The sequence below is a fragment of the Teleopsis dalmanni genome, chromosome 1 (assembly GCF_002237135.1).
Source record: "Teleopsis dalmanni isolate 2A chromosome 1, ASM223713v2, whole genome shotgun sequence".
In the NCBI taxonomy this organism is placed as follows: domain Eukaryota; kingdom Metazoa; phylum Arthropoda; class Insecta; order Diptera; family Diopsidae; genus Teleopsis; species Teleopsis dalmanni.
The window spans coordinates 38,264,017-38,279,762 of record NC_051846.1 but is presented as its reverse complement, the minus strand read 5'-3'; the positions used below and the strand labels follow the sequence as shown (position 1 = coordinate 38,279,762).

At 27.8% G+C, this 15,746-nt stretch overlaps 1 protein-coding gene and 1 long non-coding RNA gene across 4 annotated transcripts in view; one reads left to right on the top strand and one right to left on the bottom strand.

The window, feature by feature from the left end:
• Positions 1 to 15,746, bottom strand: part of LOC119671723 (anion exchange protein 3-like) — a gene marked incomplete at its 3' end in the record, with an annotated part of 143,813 nt that overhangs the window by 82,026 nt on the left and 46,041 nt on the right.
• Positions 5,029 to 15,746, top strand: part of LOC119671726 — a 76,720-nt gene continuing 66,002 nt past the window's right edge. The window contains exons 1-2 of one of the 2 annotated variants that reach the window (XR_005251840.1): positions 5,029 to 5,181; positions 6,307 to 6,514. This is a non-coding gene — a long non-coding RNA (uncharacterized LOC119671726). Of the gene's footprint in view, positions 5,273 to 6,306; positions 6,515 to 15,746 lie in introns of both variants that reach the window. The other variant, XR_005251839.1, reaches the window with a different exon arrangement.

The following is a 15,746-nucleotide window of genomic DNA, read 5'->3' as shown; positions in this document are numbered from 1 at the left end:
TTCCCAATCGATTTTTAGCATATAACAATGTATCAGAAGGCGTCATCTTAAGCTAACTTAACCTCAACTCAATATCTCTCACAAAATGTAAAAAAAAAATTTTCTATAAATGGACTTTTCTGATAATTAGTCATCATAACACTTGATTGCACGATAATTGATTTCACTCATAGATGCGGTATGATACCTTAATGAAGCGAAAATGTTCAATTTCTGAGTTGAAAATGAATAGTTCTTGAACATCTTTAAAAGACTAAACCCTATTTCGAACTGTGAACTCAACCAACAGATTTTCCCATAGACCACTGATGATGGGTATTCGGCAATATCCAAAACAGCTGTATGATTATCTCATCTTCATTTGAAAATTTTATATATTATTTAATATTTGAAGGTCTTACTCCAGTACTTTTCTCTCATGCACTCTCATCCTGTTCTGACAAATAACCAAGAAACCAAACACAGACAGCAACGTTGAAATATGAAATATAATTAAATGTAAAATAATATAATTATATAATAAATATAAATTCTAAGTATTTTAGATATAAAATTGTTTATTTTCCAAACAAATCTTCGAACAAATTCTGTTAAGTCTTCAAAGCCCTATGATATATTCGTAATGTCTGCAGTTAAATTTATGAACTGTATTTTCGGCTGACATTAGAAAGCACAGATATGAAAATAGCAATAAATAAGTACTGGAACGCTCTCCGACACTTGAGTCAGCTTACAATTAAATCATAAAATACTTTGAATTCAACCATTGGCATTAAATTGGGAAATATTAGATAATGCGCTCTACGTTTGGTATCGAATCTTATCTATTGTATGCGATATCGGTAGAAGCTTACGTATTAAAAATTGTACAGTTGAAGTGTTTGGTATTTGATAAAAAGTCTGAACGATTGAATAGTTTTTGAATTTGTCATATTAAAAACCAATTGCCATAAATCCTTTTATTTTATGTTGGAACATTTGAAGAGGTTTTATAAAAAATCTTAAATAATTATCAAAAAAAAATTTATGAGTACATGAGAAATTATTCCAATTAGTTATTTATACCCCAACTTATTTTTAATTACAGTCTAAGCGAAGTAAATATGGAGAATATTGTTATAATGCACCACAACTCAGGTGGTCTATTCTGCTGAAACATGTAGGTCCAGTATAATATATATCACTTATAATAAATTTCACTAAGTTAGCCATACACCGAGTACCGAAATTAGCACTAATAGTACCCTGTATTTACATCAAAACACATAAAATTTTCATACTTAACTGAAAGGACATTCTCCGGATTAAATTGAAAGTTAACTACATAGCTATAGCGAAACCTATTACCTTATTACACCACGAAGTGATTTATGGACTTAAGAATAATTGTGCTTCAAAATGTTGAGTTTGGAACACTAAATAAATTATTAATAAATAAATAAATTACGATGTACCTACAAGCTTCATAACGTAATACACTCTTTCCTCATTACAAGGACGCTATGACTTAGTGCCTGTCTTGTAAACAAACGATCATGAATTAGAGTCTTGTCGTAGCCTGAGTTGTTTATAATGACACTATTTTAATCTTGTCATTTAATATTCTTGTACATCTCTGAATCAGAACTACTTGTAGAAATATTTTTTTAATTTTGGCCCTGAGCCCTACTGAGTCCTACTCAGTTACGCCACTCCTGTTTCTATATTAGTGAAACCTTGCAGATCTTTTAGGGCAAATATAGTCTTATTAAAGTTTTATTTAATTTTTACTGTTTACTTGAATTGTACGTCTTACATTTTATACATTTAATACTGGTGTGACTTACTTATATACAAGGTTTATGAAATTTCCCACCTTTTTCACTACTCACATTCTTTCTGTTTGTTGAAATTGTTTTCCTTGCTCTCTGATTTAGAGAAATATAAATTGCTCATTTTAAAACCTAATGATCTCACTTCTTTTAATCTTGATTTCTAAAATAGCGTTCTTTAGTATAAATAGAGCGAATTCCAATCACGTTTCACTAGAGAAGCTTTAAGGCTCAGTTAACCCTCAGTTAGTCAGTACGTGTTGTAAAAACTTAAGCGAACTATAACCAAAGCGATATGCACAACCAACCACACCTGTGTATTTCGTTTTGACTTAAGTTCTTACGGTACGTACCAACTAACTGAGCCTTTAGATAGATTGGAGTCTGACGCTATGGTTTAGAAATAAAGTAACATTAGACCCATACACACCATGTAGAGTACATATTTTATTATCTGAACAATGCGAAATTGCTTAGCGATGTAAGTTTTTCCGTCTATTTTTTCGTCTATTTTTTAGTCTACTGATTTGTCTATACAGAAATCTATTTGGTTATTGGTTATAGTAATTTTTTTAAACTTTTAAGCAAATGAAAGAAGTCAATGAAACCATAATGGATTGTGACTATGCAAAATAAGTGTAAAAAGTGAGTTTTTATTTTCTTTGTGGATTTGCTGGCAAACTTAAAGCTTACATTGAAATTTTTATTTTAATATTTAAATTTATTCCATGGCTTGGAAGGTGTGTTCATGATTTCTTATTTTTATTTTTACACTTACTTTTTTTTGTGTAATTACAAACATTCATGAGCAAAACTGATTGATGTCATCATATGCCAATGGATTTTATTACAGTCAGCTATTTTGAACAACCTTTACAACCATAATTTTAGTCAATATAGTCTATTTTTAATCTATTTAAGACTCTATCTTAAAGTTAGAAATTGTTACATGAAAAATACTAACTATGAGACCAAGCATCATTAACTACTTGCTACATGGAATATGTGATGCTGTGTAGGAAGATTAATCAATATCGTTGAAGTAATGGGGATTGGAAAGATTTAGTGGAAAGAGCTGGACGAAAATGTGTGGGAAGTTCCGGGATGTACCTACAAAAGGGGAAGATTGGTAATCTGGTGCTTATCCAGTCTTTTCTTATTAGCAATAGAGTGGAGAATTCGAATATAGTGATGGTGGCCATTGGATTTGCATCTTTAATTAACACAGTAATGATGAAAGATTTTCCATTGAAGAGCGTACAAACATTCTTTTTGAGCCAAACTTATACCGGAGCACTTTGTTCTTATGTTTTCCCCTATTTTTATTCGGCATGAATAATTGAAACCATTGCTTTATATAAAGCCTATTACTAACATCCATTTCGCATGAAAAACTTTTATAAAACAGTGTAAAAATATTTTTAATAATGTCCAAAATTTTTGGATAATTTTTTTATATGAAATTGCATGAAAATTTTTGTGTTCATAGGAAATAATATTTCTAAGTTAAAATTCTCCTATAGCCTATATAGTTGGCAAACCGCTATTTATATTGCTTCAATCCCAGTACTAAGATATTTTGGTATTATTTTATTTCATTTTTTTTTTTATTTTAGTACTAATTTTATTTCGCACTAGAAATTAATATAAAAATCAATATAAAAAGAATGATCCTAAAATTGTTATTTTAAAAAATGTAGAATTTTTTTCTGTCAATTTTTCGTACGAAATGGATGTTAGTTCTAAATTTCAAATAGATCAGGTCAGGTGATTTCTTACAACACAACTTTATAGGTCTTTATGGTAGTCATGATAATTTGTTAGTATTGCACGTTTATTAGAAGTAGTACGTGTAGCCGCGATAAAATCACCTATAGTCTAAATCGGGGCTGTTCACACCAGATACGATCGCAGGCCAATGCAAATCACTGTACAGATTGGAGTACCCTTGTTATTATAAATTCATTACATATAACATTATAAATACGGTTATAATGTTAAATTTAGTTTTATTTATTTATCAATTTAAATTCATTTATTTGGTATACCATAAAAATAAAATAATGTGATTTTACCAGACTGGGCCCTGTTTGTATAATTGTAGTAGATTAAAAACATGTCGCGGGTCGCATAAACATTAGCCGCGGGTCGCCTAAACATTAACATCTGGCCCGCGGGTCGTACTTTCGACAGCCCTGGTCTAAACAGTTGGCAAATTGATTGCTGATATTACTATTGTTTAAAGCCTTGTACTGCTATTCATTTCTTGAGAAAAATTGACATAAAATTTCACATCAAAAAATGATCCAAAAAATTTTTGACATTTTAGAACATATTTTTTATATGGTATTTTCTATCAAATTCTCGTGCAAAATGGGTGTTCGCGTACTAAGCTAAACTGAAAATTATTATTAATAGAAAAAATACCATTAAGTGCATAAAATTCTTATACAATCTAAGTACAATTGCTTAGTCGCACATAATTTAGTATTTAACAATATAATTTATTTTTAAATATTTTAGCACAAAATGGTTTTGAAATTCACAAGGGACGACTGCCAAAAATACTTTTATTCTAAAATATTTCTAAATGCCACCCGCCTATAATAGATTTATTAATGAGTGTTTGTTGATCGTCACCTTTCACTCATTTAGAGTCAAACAGAAAAAATAAAAAAAAAAACAAATTCCCTTATCTCCCATTGCACCAAGAAACGTAAACAAAAGCCTTCTTTTCATTTTCAAGCTCCATCCACTTTACTTACCATGAAACACAATACAAATTTCCACTACGTGGTTAGTAGCTGTCAATAAAGAAGAACAAGCGCAAAATACAACAAAAACTTAGCCGCCCATGATCAGCAAAGCAATAAGTGGTGCATGGTAGATTGAGTAAATTATGTTGATAAAGTCAAAACAAAAAAAGAAAAAAGTTTTTTTATGACAACAAAACCCAATGTATAGGGTAAACTGCTCTTTTCTGCAAAACACAAACGCACACACAAACAAATGTTTAGTGTAGAGAAACGTGCACACAATTCGTTTTGTCTCGTTTTGTAGTATGAAGTTTTTTCTTTTTTCTTTTTGTTGTTTTTGTTGTTTTTGTTTTTTGTTTTATGTAAAGTGGAGTGCGTCCGTCACTCAGATCGGTTTTATATTGGCTCGTGTGAGTGAGTGATATTTATATTTTCGCTTAAAACGTGCAACAAAAAGGAACTGTAAATTATTATTGTGAGAAATGTGTAAGCGGTAACAACTTGTCTGGCTGAATTTCTAGTTTACGTGTTTCATATATTGTGCTGCTTCTTCTTCTTCAAGCAATTCTTAAAAACTATTTGTTGTTGTTGCATGCCGTCCGTCGTGTTATAAAGTAAAGTGAAGAATTTATTTTCTTTGTAGAATTGCTTGTTGAATTTAAAGAAAAAAAATTTATTTAAAATTATGAACAATTTCTGTTAAAGGTAAAAAATTTACATACAAACATTTTGACTATGAATTATTGTTTGTAAAAGTACATACATACATACGTGTATGTGTTTGAGTATGTTTTGTATATTTTGGCAAGTAATTTAAATGTTGTACCGCAAAAGAAATAAATTTGCTTGTTGTTATGAAGAAATTTTTAGTTTAGTTGCCAAAAACAGAAAAAATATATACATTTTGTGTTTAAGTGTTAAAAAAATATACTAAAAATCAATTATTTCATAATAAAAGTACTAAATTAAACAAAAGAAATTGAACAAAACGTAAACAATAAAATATTTTTGTGGTACGTGTTAATTTATGTTAAAAAAACAAAAAAAAAAAATTCGGAGCATATAATCAAGATCACATAAACGAAATAAAAAAAATTAAATTCTTTGGTCAAAATTTCTGCTTACTAAGTATAATTATTACTATTTTATTTTAAATCAGTGCCAAAAAGAATTTTGTTAATGCTTTATATTGTTTTTGTACTGGGCTAAGTAATAAAAAAGGAAAAAAAAATTAAGAAAAAATAAATTAAGCAAAAAAAAATAATTAAAAAAAATGTTTACCGTTTAGTGTCTGTTTAAAATCCTCCTTAAATAACATAAAACTCAAAAAAGAAATGAATAAATAATAAAATAGTGTATTTTTAATTTTTTATTTTTTTCTTTTGCTAATAAAAAAAGCCTTTAAATAAACGAGAACTTGGCAGTTTCTAATCACGAGACTTCAATTAAGCAACAACAATAACAACAAAAACTCATTGAGAGCAACGAGTAAATGCAAGAATCCAATAAGAAATTTTGATATTAGCACGTTTTGCCATTGAAATGATTTGTTTATATTTGTTGTTGTTGTTGTTGCTTGAATGTTGAACTTGTTGTTTGTGCCTTCTTAATGTCAAAGACGACCAGCTTTTTCTTCCCTTATTAAAGAAATGAATAAGAAAAGAAATTCATTCTTAAGTTCTTGAGAATAAAATATATTTTACATGTGTAATAAAGTAATTATTATATTTCATTGCCAGGTGTCGCGTATAGCTGTTATCTTACTCACTATTTATGTATGCATGTTAAAAAATAGAAATAAAATAAGGAAATTCAAAAGTTCCATTTCTGCATTATTGACTTTGTTGTGTTTTGTTTTGTTTTCTCTGTGTGCCATCGAAACGTGAATCATACACAAACCACGCTTTGCCGCTTTGTTCAGCCAACTGTTGTGTTAAAAGGAAAAGGGTAAGTTCTGCTCATTTTTATTTATCTTGTGGTACAGTGGTGAACGTATGCTTAAGTTATAAAATCAACTTAATACATACATATTTATGTAGATCGTGTGCGAGTTCGAGTATTTTGATGGTAAGTTGAGGGACATTGTAAAATATGTCGGCATGGCAGTGAATATGGGTAATTACTAGAATTTCGAGTAGGGTAAATTAGATAAAAATTAGTGTAAATTAGGTATTAGCATTGTGAAAATTTTATAAGATGTTTAATAAATAAATAAATAAATTTGAAAACTTTTAACGAAACATAACAAATAAGTGCAATAAATAAATAAATATTTATTAATTAATTAATTGATTTTACTCGAACTCGCACACGACCTATGTAAGCATTTTATGAAAATTTACAAAAATAAATTTTTTATCAACATTATCATACATAATTATTAATATAAAAATATATTAACTAAACACTTATAATTTTAAATAGTTCAATAGTTACATAGTTTTATGAAAAATTATAAAAAAAAATTTAATATCAACATTATCATACATAATTATTAATATAAAAATATATTAAATAAACACTTAAAATCTTAAATAGTTCTCGCGCACATCATACGATCGCGGCATCATAAAATTGTCATTAATTTTTTATTACAAATCCCACTGTAAGCGTCGAATATAGAAAACAAAAAAAAAATAACAATAGATGTATAATACAAAATTTATATATATAAATAAGTAAATAAAAATATATATATATATTATATATAAACTAATTTTTCGACACGTTTTGCTAATCATCACATCAGAATCATCAGACAACGAAAAGATGACAAATAGTTTTATATATTTATTACAAATTTTTAGTTGTGTCATTAACCAGCAGTAGCCACTGTATTGAACAAACAAAAACAAAAAAAAGTTAAAAAATAATAAAATAACATTTAAGAACTCATTCCACTGTGCCCTTGCGCTGCTACTGCAACATTTATTAATTATCGTTTAGTATTGATAAGGGCATTGCGAATGTTTTCAAAATGTTTTGCTGATTTAGATAAAAAAAAATCTTTTTGTTATTCAATATGTGTTCACTTAAGAAAAAAATATATATATTATTAAGAACAAAAGAATTTCACTCGGGCTTTTTTGAAGTTAAGATACCCTTCACACAGGAAGAGCAAAGTCTATCTTGAAAACTTATGCCACATGTCCATATATAAAAAATGTACATGTATAATTTATATACATATGCATATTAATTTATATAAAAGTAAAATAAATTTTTGAAATAATAAATGTATCTATATAATAAAAATAAAAAAAAAACACTTTAAAACGGTTACACTGACATGGCTTATATTCTTTTTAAAATGATTCAGAGAAAAGATACAGAAATGTATTCTGAGAAAATGGAATTATCTTAAAATATGGAAAGTAAAATTTTTCTTAAGGATGTTTATTCATAATCCGAATTTTCTCCAAAACGTATCGTTTCTCTGAAACGATACACATATACCAACGCTTAACCCAATCTTCCATACACTTTTCGTAGGCCCGTGAAGGTATGGCTTTTAGATCCTTCAGCGAATTCTCTTTTATCGATTCAATCGACTCAAAACGCTTACCACGAAGGGGCAATTTGAGTTTCGGGAACAGGAAAAATTCGCACGGATCCAGATCTGGCGAATATGGTGCCTGAGCAATGACAGTGGTGCCGTGTTTGGTCAAAAAATTGCGTACAAGAATTTTCTATAGTAAAAATCGCTAAATGCACTTGAGGTAGTCTCACATTAACAGCTGCTATAAACAAACTAATTGACAGATGGCGCTCAAATTTGTACCATATGTCAAAAAAGGGTGTACCAACATAACAAAAAAAAATTTTTGGAAAAAGTCTATTTCTTAAGGAGTAGTTAACAAACAACAAAATCCGGAAACTTTTTGAGTAGAAGGTAATCTCTATATAAAACAGTCTTCAAAGACAGTATCGAAGAAATGTCTGTCTTCTAAGATATTTTGCGTACGTGTCTTGAAAACTGGATGCGTCCATGTTTTAAACAGTGGATGTGTTCGATTAAAAATATTAATGTGTGGTAATAAGGTGTGGTAATCTATTATGTAGATTACCACACCTTCTTATTGATTCTTTCATTTTGTGCTGTAAGCAGTTTACATTTTTTTCTTTCTAAATGAAGAACAAGAAATGACTAATAACTTTAGATTTTTTTCTAAATAAGAAGAAGAAAGATCTACAAACTTTAGATTTTATTTTCTTTAATTAAAGAGCAAAAAAGAGCTAATAGATTTTTTTCCCCTCTAAATAAGGGAGGAGAAAGATCTACAAATTTTAGATTTTTATCCCTAAATAAGGAAAATGAAATGCATACAAATTATGTTATTTATATTATATTATTAGTATTATATTATTATATTATTTTGAGTTGAAATAAAGTAGGTTCAAAATGCTGGGTTTAAAACAAAAAAAATATTGATACATTTTCATATTGTATTTCTATACTATATAGGCATGCTTTCTGGTTTTAAAGATATTGTAATTTGATTTTTAGTAAATAACTGAGACACTATGAGCCGATTTCTTAATTGAAATAAATTAAAACTGCCTTATATATTTATTGAGTAAGCAAAGTTGATGATTTAAGCTTCGCTTAAATCAGCATTCGCGCTGACGTTATAATTGTGATCAGCCCTTGAAGTTACAACTATTAATTATTGAGGCATACAACCCGTAAATTCTTGTTTAAGAATTCAACTCATAATCAATTAATAATTAATTTATTAAAATAGAGTTCACATATAGACATTAAATAATTCGTAAAGCGATCTACTAAAAAAAAATATGTTGCTTAGGCACTATTGTAATTGGGGAGGAACTGTTTTAAACGATAGCCGATTGGTTTGGCCCCTATTAACGAAACTGTCTTCAAGGCAATGTTTTCAAAGACGAGGTTTGCAACTAAGTTGCACTATTTCCGATAATTGCAGTAATGTATGGAAAAAGACGGTTAGGATATATCTTATGGTTAATAATTAATCACTAATTTGTAAAACCTAAAAATCATATGGAACTGCATTGACATAAACCGTTGTTGTTATAATACAAATAAGAGACCTACTTATTGTGCACCAGCCGGGCGGTTCTGCGACGTAATACTGGCCTTCCCTAGAACTGACCTATCCATCACCGTGTTTTAAAATTAATGCCTATTTTTTTCTTTTACCTTGAAAATAAATCCAGGGCAGTAATATTTTATTACTACTTTAATACGTTTTAATACATTTTATGATTTAGTAAAATAATTTTGAAATCTATAATAATTTTTAATAAATAATTAACACACAAACGAAGGGCGTTTAAAATTTTCACAGTTTACATTTACTTTATATTTTTTTTAAATAAATTAATCTATAAACTTCTTGAAAATAACGTATAAAAAAAAATTTTTTTTGTGGTGATAATATTGTAGTTACCAGTGATTTAAAAGTTTTTCTTATCGAAGTTCTACAAATTTAAATGCTTTCAGACTATTTTTTAATCGAACATCATAAAGATATGTACAGTAAAAAATAATGTACCTATATTTATAAATGTATGACTAAAGTGGTTTCGTTATTATTGTTTTTTATTCAATTCCTACTCACAATTGAAATTATATTGTCATTCCGGATTATTATCTAATCATTTAATTAAATTACGTTTAGGAAGAGTCATCATATTTTCCTACGTAAAAAAATCTAAAAAGTTTTACTATTAAAGATAAGCAACATATTTTTAATTGAATACTTCTGTTTTTAATTAGTTACTTTATATTTATAAATAAATTTCAATTTGAATAAAACAAATTCCACAATTTTCTAGAAAGATTAAATTATTTAAATTAATTTTCTATTTGAATAATTTTCGTCAAAGATATCGTCACTTTGAAATCGTAATGCGTAAAATCGAAGAGATTTTAAAATTGAACATAAAATTTTTTGATTATGCTATAGTGTTACAAAAACTTGAAAAAAAAAAATTTATATTAAATATTATAATATTATCTTATTATTATTATATATAGATTTAAACTTCTTAAATCTATATTAAGTGCTGTCTACATGTTCTCACAGAGTAAAAATTGCTCACCATACTTTAACGTCTTCATCTTCCTTTCAAACGTCAAGATAACAATACATATATAAAACGAACTATCACTGGGGATGAGATATAGGAGAGTAATAAATATATAGTATATAGTAATAAATAGTATATGTATACTAATATAGTGTTAAAGTCATATATAGTATAGTAACAAATATATTGAGTAACAAAAATAAATCGGTTTAATGCGATTAGCTTTGTTGCAATTTCGATTCCCGATTACGACTATTTAACAATGTGTTTAAGTTGATTGAGCTGAACTGTTATAAAAAATTGATAATTTAATAAAATATTAATACAAACGAAAAACAAATACTCTTTTACTTAAATAAAAAAAAATCAAACTACTTTACGAAAAAAGAATATATTACAATAAAAGTAGTAATATTGATTTTTATTTATAATGTATATTTCTTTAATAGAAAATTCTATAAAAATTATATATCCTACAAATAATATTATTATGTTGAAGATGTTTTGAGCCAGTGCATTTAAGCACTTTTCCTCTTTTTAAATTAGAGGTATTCTCAAAACTTCTCTTTACATCTTCACTAGATTATTGTTTATCACTTCATCAGATTAAGCAATAATTCGCCTCAGAACTGCATACCTCTCCGAAGAGCCTGTAACCATTTTGAGATTTGATAACGCGGTGATGGTAAGTCTGTTAGTTTTCGCAAATAAATTCATTAATAATGTTAATAATATTGTAAATAAATAATTATTAATTAATAAACGAAATTATATATATTATGGATATATGTCATTTACGCATTTTTGAATTAACAAAACTTCCTAAAAAAATCTAAGTTGTCAGGAAGTACCCATTAGCCTATTGAACATTCTATCTACATACGGTGAATTTCTCTTCCGACAACTTTAGTACGATATTTTATAAAAGTGTGGAATAAAATAGGGGCTTTCCGCTGCCTGTCCATGTTACTGCCATGACTGATTTTGAAAATAGTGTATTTTCACCTTTAACCATATTAACTGTTGAGAAAATATCGAGGTGCAAAGCTCGAGGTACCGAGCTTTGTTCCGAGATTGGATATATTATCAGTTAATGTAAATCACATTGTTTGCTGATAGATGTATAATAACTTAAACATAAATAATATGGTACCGGCGTCAATAGTCCGGGGTAAAGATCTTTTTAGCTCAATGGAAAATTTATGTACTATAGAAGCTATAGAATATAACTACAAAAATATAAAATCTATGCTATAGAAATTCCCAAAGGTTGATACAAATTCTAACTTTTGATCACTAAGATCTACTTTAATGCAAATAAAACTAGATTCAGCAATCCACTGACTATAAAAATGATCTCTTTCAAAGGTCATAAGTTTTATTTTTTTAGATAATTAGTATTATGGAAATAGATTCTATATTTTTTTATAAGGCTTGAGCATGCTGATTTCTTATAGAGTAAAATATATTCTAACTTTTGATGACAGAAGTCAAAATTAAACATTATTTCTTTTTATATTTTTATTTTCTTATTTTTATTATATTAAGGTTAATTTTACAACATAAATGTTTTTATTATTTAGAAAATAATTTAACAAAATATGTTTATTACATGTAGAACATTTTATCTTTGAAGAGAGTTTTTAACTATAACTTATATTTATGTTTATTTTTAATTCTTTGACTAATAATTTAATTTTTTTCGTTAATTGCTTATGCTTATTTTTTACTTATATCTTTTTGTGTATAGAAGTACTCCCCCTTTCAGATAAGCTAGAGTATATACAAGTATATATATATATATATGTATATATTATATATAAAGATAAATTTAATATTTTTAGGAATATAAACTTTGTACCTATAATATCCCCAAGTTGACTGTTTTAATAGTGTAATATTTACCTTAACTTATGCAGATAAGACGAATTTTTATGGGATCCCAATATACGTATACAAAAAATAACTACTGACGTTTTCTAAAAATAAATCAAATAATCAATTTTTAATATTCATTCCACATTTCGAAAACAATTATAAAATTTGTCATTAATGTACCATAAACGTCCAATTCAATTCTAAATTAGTTTTTCATTCAGAGTTTTCTGCTCTTCGTTGCGAAACTTATTTTGATTATTAATTTTATTCTATTTTTTGTAAAAACTACCAGATTGAATGAAATGAAATTTTTTTTTAACATTTATCAATAGATTTGAATAGTGACTGAGTAAAGTTAATTTGAATCATGGATTGCAATATATTTAAATCAAATTTTCTTTATACAATGGTATATATTTTTATCTAAAATGTAATGAACTTTCCGGTTAACAGGGCCTACCTATAATGATTTATATCTAGATCTTGGGAATTTATCAAAAGGGATCGTGTAAACATTGCCTGACTTACTGCAGTTCTTTCCCAGCATTGGTGTATAGGAACTCATGCTGTGTAGAAACTGTGTATTCCTCATAATCCTCACTATAGAAGTAGAAACCTGTAGGAAAAATAAACCATTAAACACTTTGAAAACCCGTCCAGAAGAAATAAGTTTTTAGGAAAGCATTTCTTTGACAAGTTAGACAATTTCATCGATAAAGATGAAAGATCTGTTTAATTATCCAAATTCGGCGGAATAGATTTAGTCTATATAATGCTATCTTAGGGGTTCTTTCGAGGAATGTCGAAAAAAATTGATCGGAAATAATTGATATATACTATATACATATATATATATATAAATATATATATATATATATATTTATATATATATATTTTATATATATATATATACGCTCATTGATTTGTACAATTACAATTTTTTGAACTATTTTTGTTTATTAGGTTCACTTCATAATTAAGTTTTGAAGTATTTTAAATCTGTTAATAATTAAGTATGTATCAGTATGTTACTTAACTTAACTTACTGGAAATTAAAATTTAATTAGTATATATGTAATATAATATGTCTGAATATTTTGAAAAATAAGTCATCAACAATTCCATTTTTGAAATGAAAAATAATTAAATTATAAATAATTTAGCAAATTTGTATTTTCTTTAAGAATATTTACTTGCTAATTATTGCTTCATTAGCAATTTAGCAATTAATAGAACTGATTGTTCTTAAATATTATTTATTTTCTATTCAAAACAATTTAAAAATGTAAAAATTTTATATATACATTTCCGTGTTTACAAATAAATTAATTAATAATTTTTTCCTAATTTTTTTTAATATTGTAATTACTACTAATATTCAGTTTAAAAATATTTGTTTTTTTTGTCTAATCGCTTCATTAACAAATTGCATTAAATTTTAGAAATATAATAATATTTATAAATAGCATTGGGTACATTCTTAATATTATTATTTGAATATAAGATCTTTACTACTTATTTAATTAGCCCCAACTATTCATTTTTATATTTTTTCCTTATGCCGTTCTCCTCTCCAGACAGTTCTGCTGCGTCTCCAAAACACGGTTAATATTCGTTCATCTTAATCACTTGATTTGGTGAATACAGTCTCTTCTTACGTGATTCTTTTCCGCCGCTTGATCTTTCCTTACAACTTAAGCATGTTGCTAAATCTTAGAACTACTACACAATGTTAGTAAGTAAAGTCAATATCAATTCATACCAATCCAAAGCTCTTACGAAGCGCATTTCTCTTAACCGTTCCCAGTGTTACTTTGTTATTTTGTAATAGTTATAATATATACTAATCCATATTTCTGCGCCATACAAAAGAACATGTAGAGTTGTCGAGTTTTGTAAGTGGAGGGAGATCTCTACTTTAGAATTAACTCCCTCTTGTGCAAATAGGAGTTGGAAGCAAGGCATGCCTTCCGTAACACGCGACTTAAAGTCATTTAAAGTTCCTCTATACTGTTTTGGACTCTAACTGGTAGTGGGTTTTATTTAAATAACCACACCAGAGATAAAATGTGGTATCACATGAATAGATATGCTCAAAATATTCTTGTTTTGAACGTTTGGGTTAGTTATTTATAAAGATGGCAGCTGAATAATGAATATACGGCGCCAGCACAGATGAAAGACATATAGACAATTCTAATTGATCGCACTTGACATAAGAAAATACTTAATATTTAAGTCCTCACTTTAAAAATCATTAAATATAATAAAATATTTTATAATTGAAGTCAAGTATTTTTATTTGTCATTGCATTCGTATTACTATAATAAATATATTTATGAACTAATTAAGTGATTTATATCTTCGTAGTAGTTGTTGGAGTAAAAGAACGATGGTAATGTCGTCGTATTACTCAATAAAATTTATATACTTATATTAACAATTTATTAACATAAATTAAAGTCAATTGTGTAAAGTCAGCTGAAACACTTTATATAGTCTAGTGTGTTTTCTAAAATGTGGTAAATATATCACAGTGTTATTTTAAGCACACATGTGATATACTGCAGCACTTTTTTTCATTTCATATTAAAACTACTTTTTATTAATTTATTGAAATTTGATAACACTATTAACGATTTTTCACTACAATTATTAGTTCCTCCTTTTAAGGGTCTTAATAAGTAATAAAAATGGAATGTACCCACAATCACAGACAAGTGTGTTAACCATACACTTTAGAAGGAGACCAATAAAATGAGATAGGTTAGCATTCAAAACAAGGTAAAAAATCTGAACGCCTGAACGTGACCGTAAATCATGTTTGGTATGTAGGTTTAGGTTAGGTTATACCGGTGATCCCTAGTGGATCCACTTAGGCCTTTTGGCCCATTGTGATGCCGTATATAAATACTAAAAATCTCAGGGTTTAAAACCACCTAGAACCTTTTGCGAAGCATAAAATGCTATTTAAAGCCCGATCCTGTAACTGGTCCAGGTCCTCAAGGAAGGGGGCCCCTAGAGTACTAAATCGCCGACGTGCAAGAGCTGGACAAAGACACAACAGATGAGATGCGCTCTCATCGTCCTCCCCACAGCTACGACAGATTTGGTTGAAAGGAAGACCTAGTCTTCTAGCATGGTTCCCTACTTACAGTGCCCTGTAATCAACCCTACCAGAAGACCAATGTCCTTGCGGGACATCTCAATGAGAGTTTTCGATTTCCT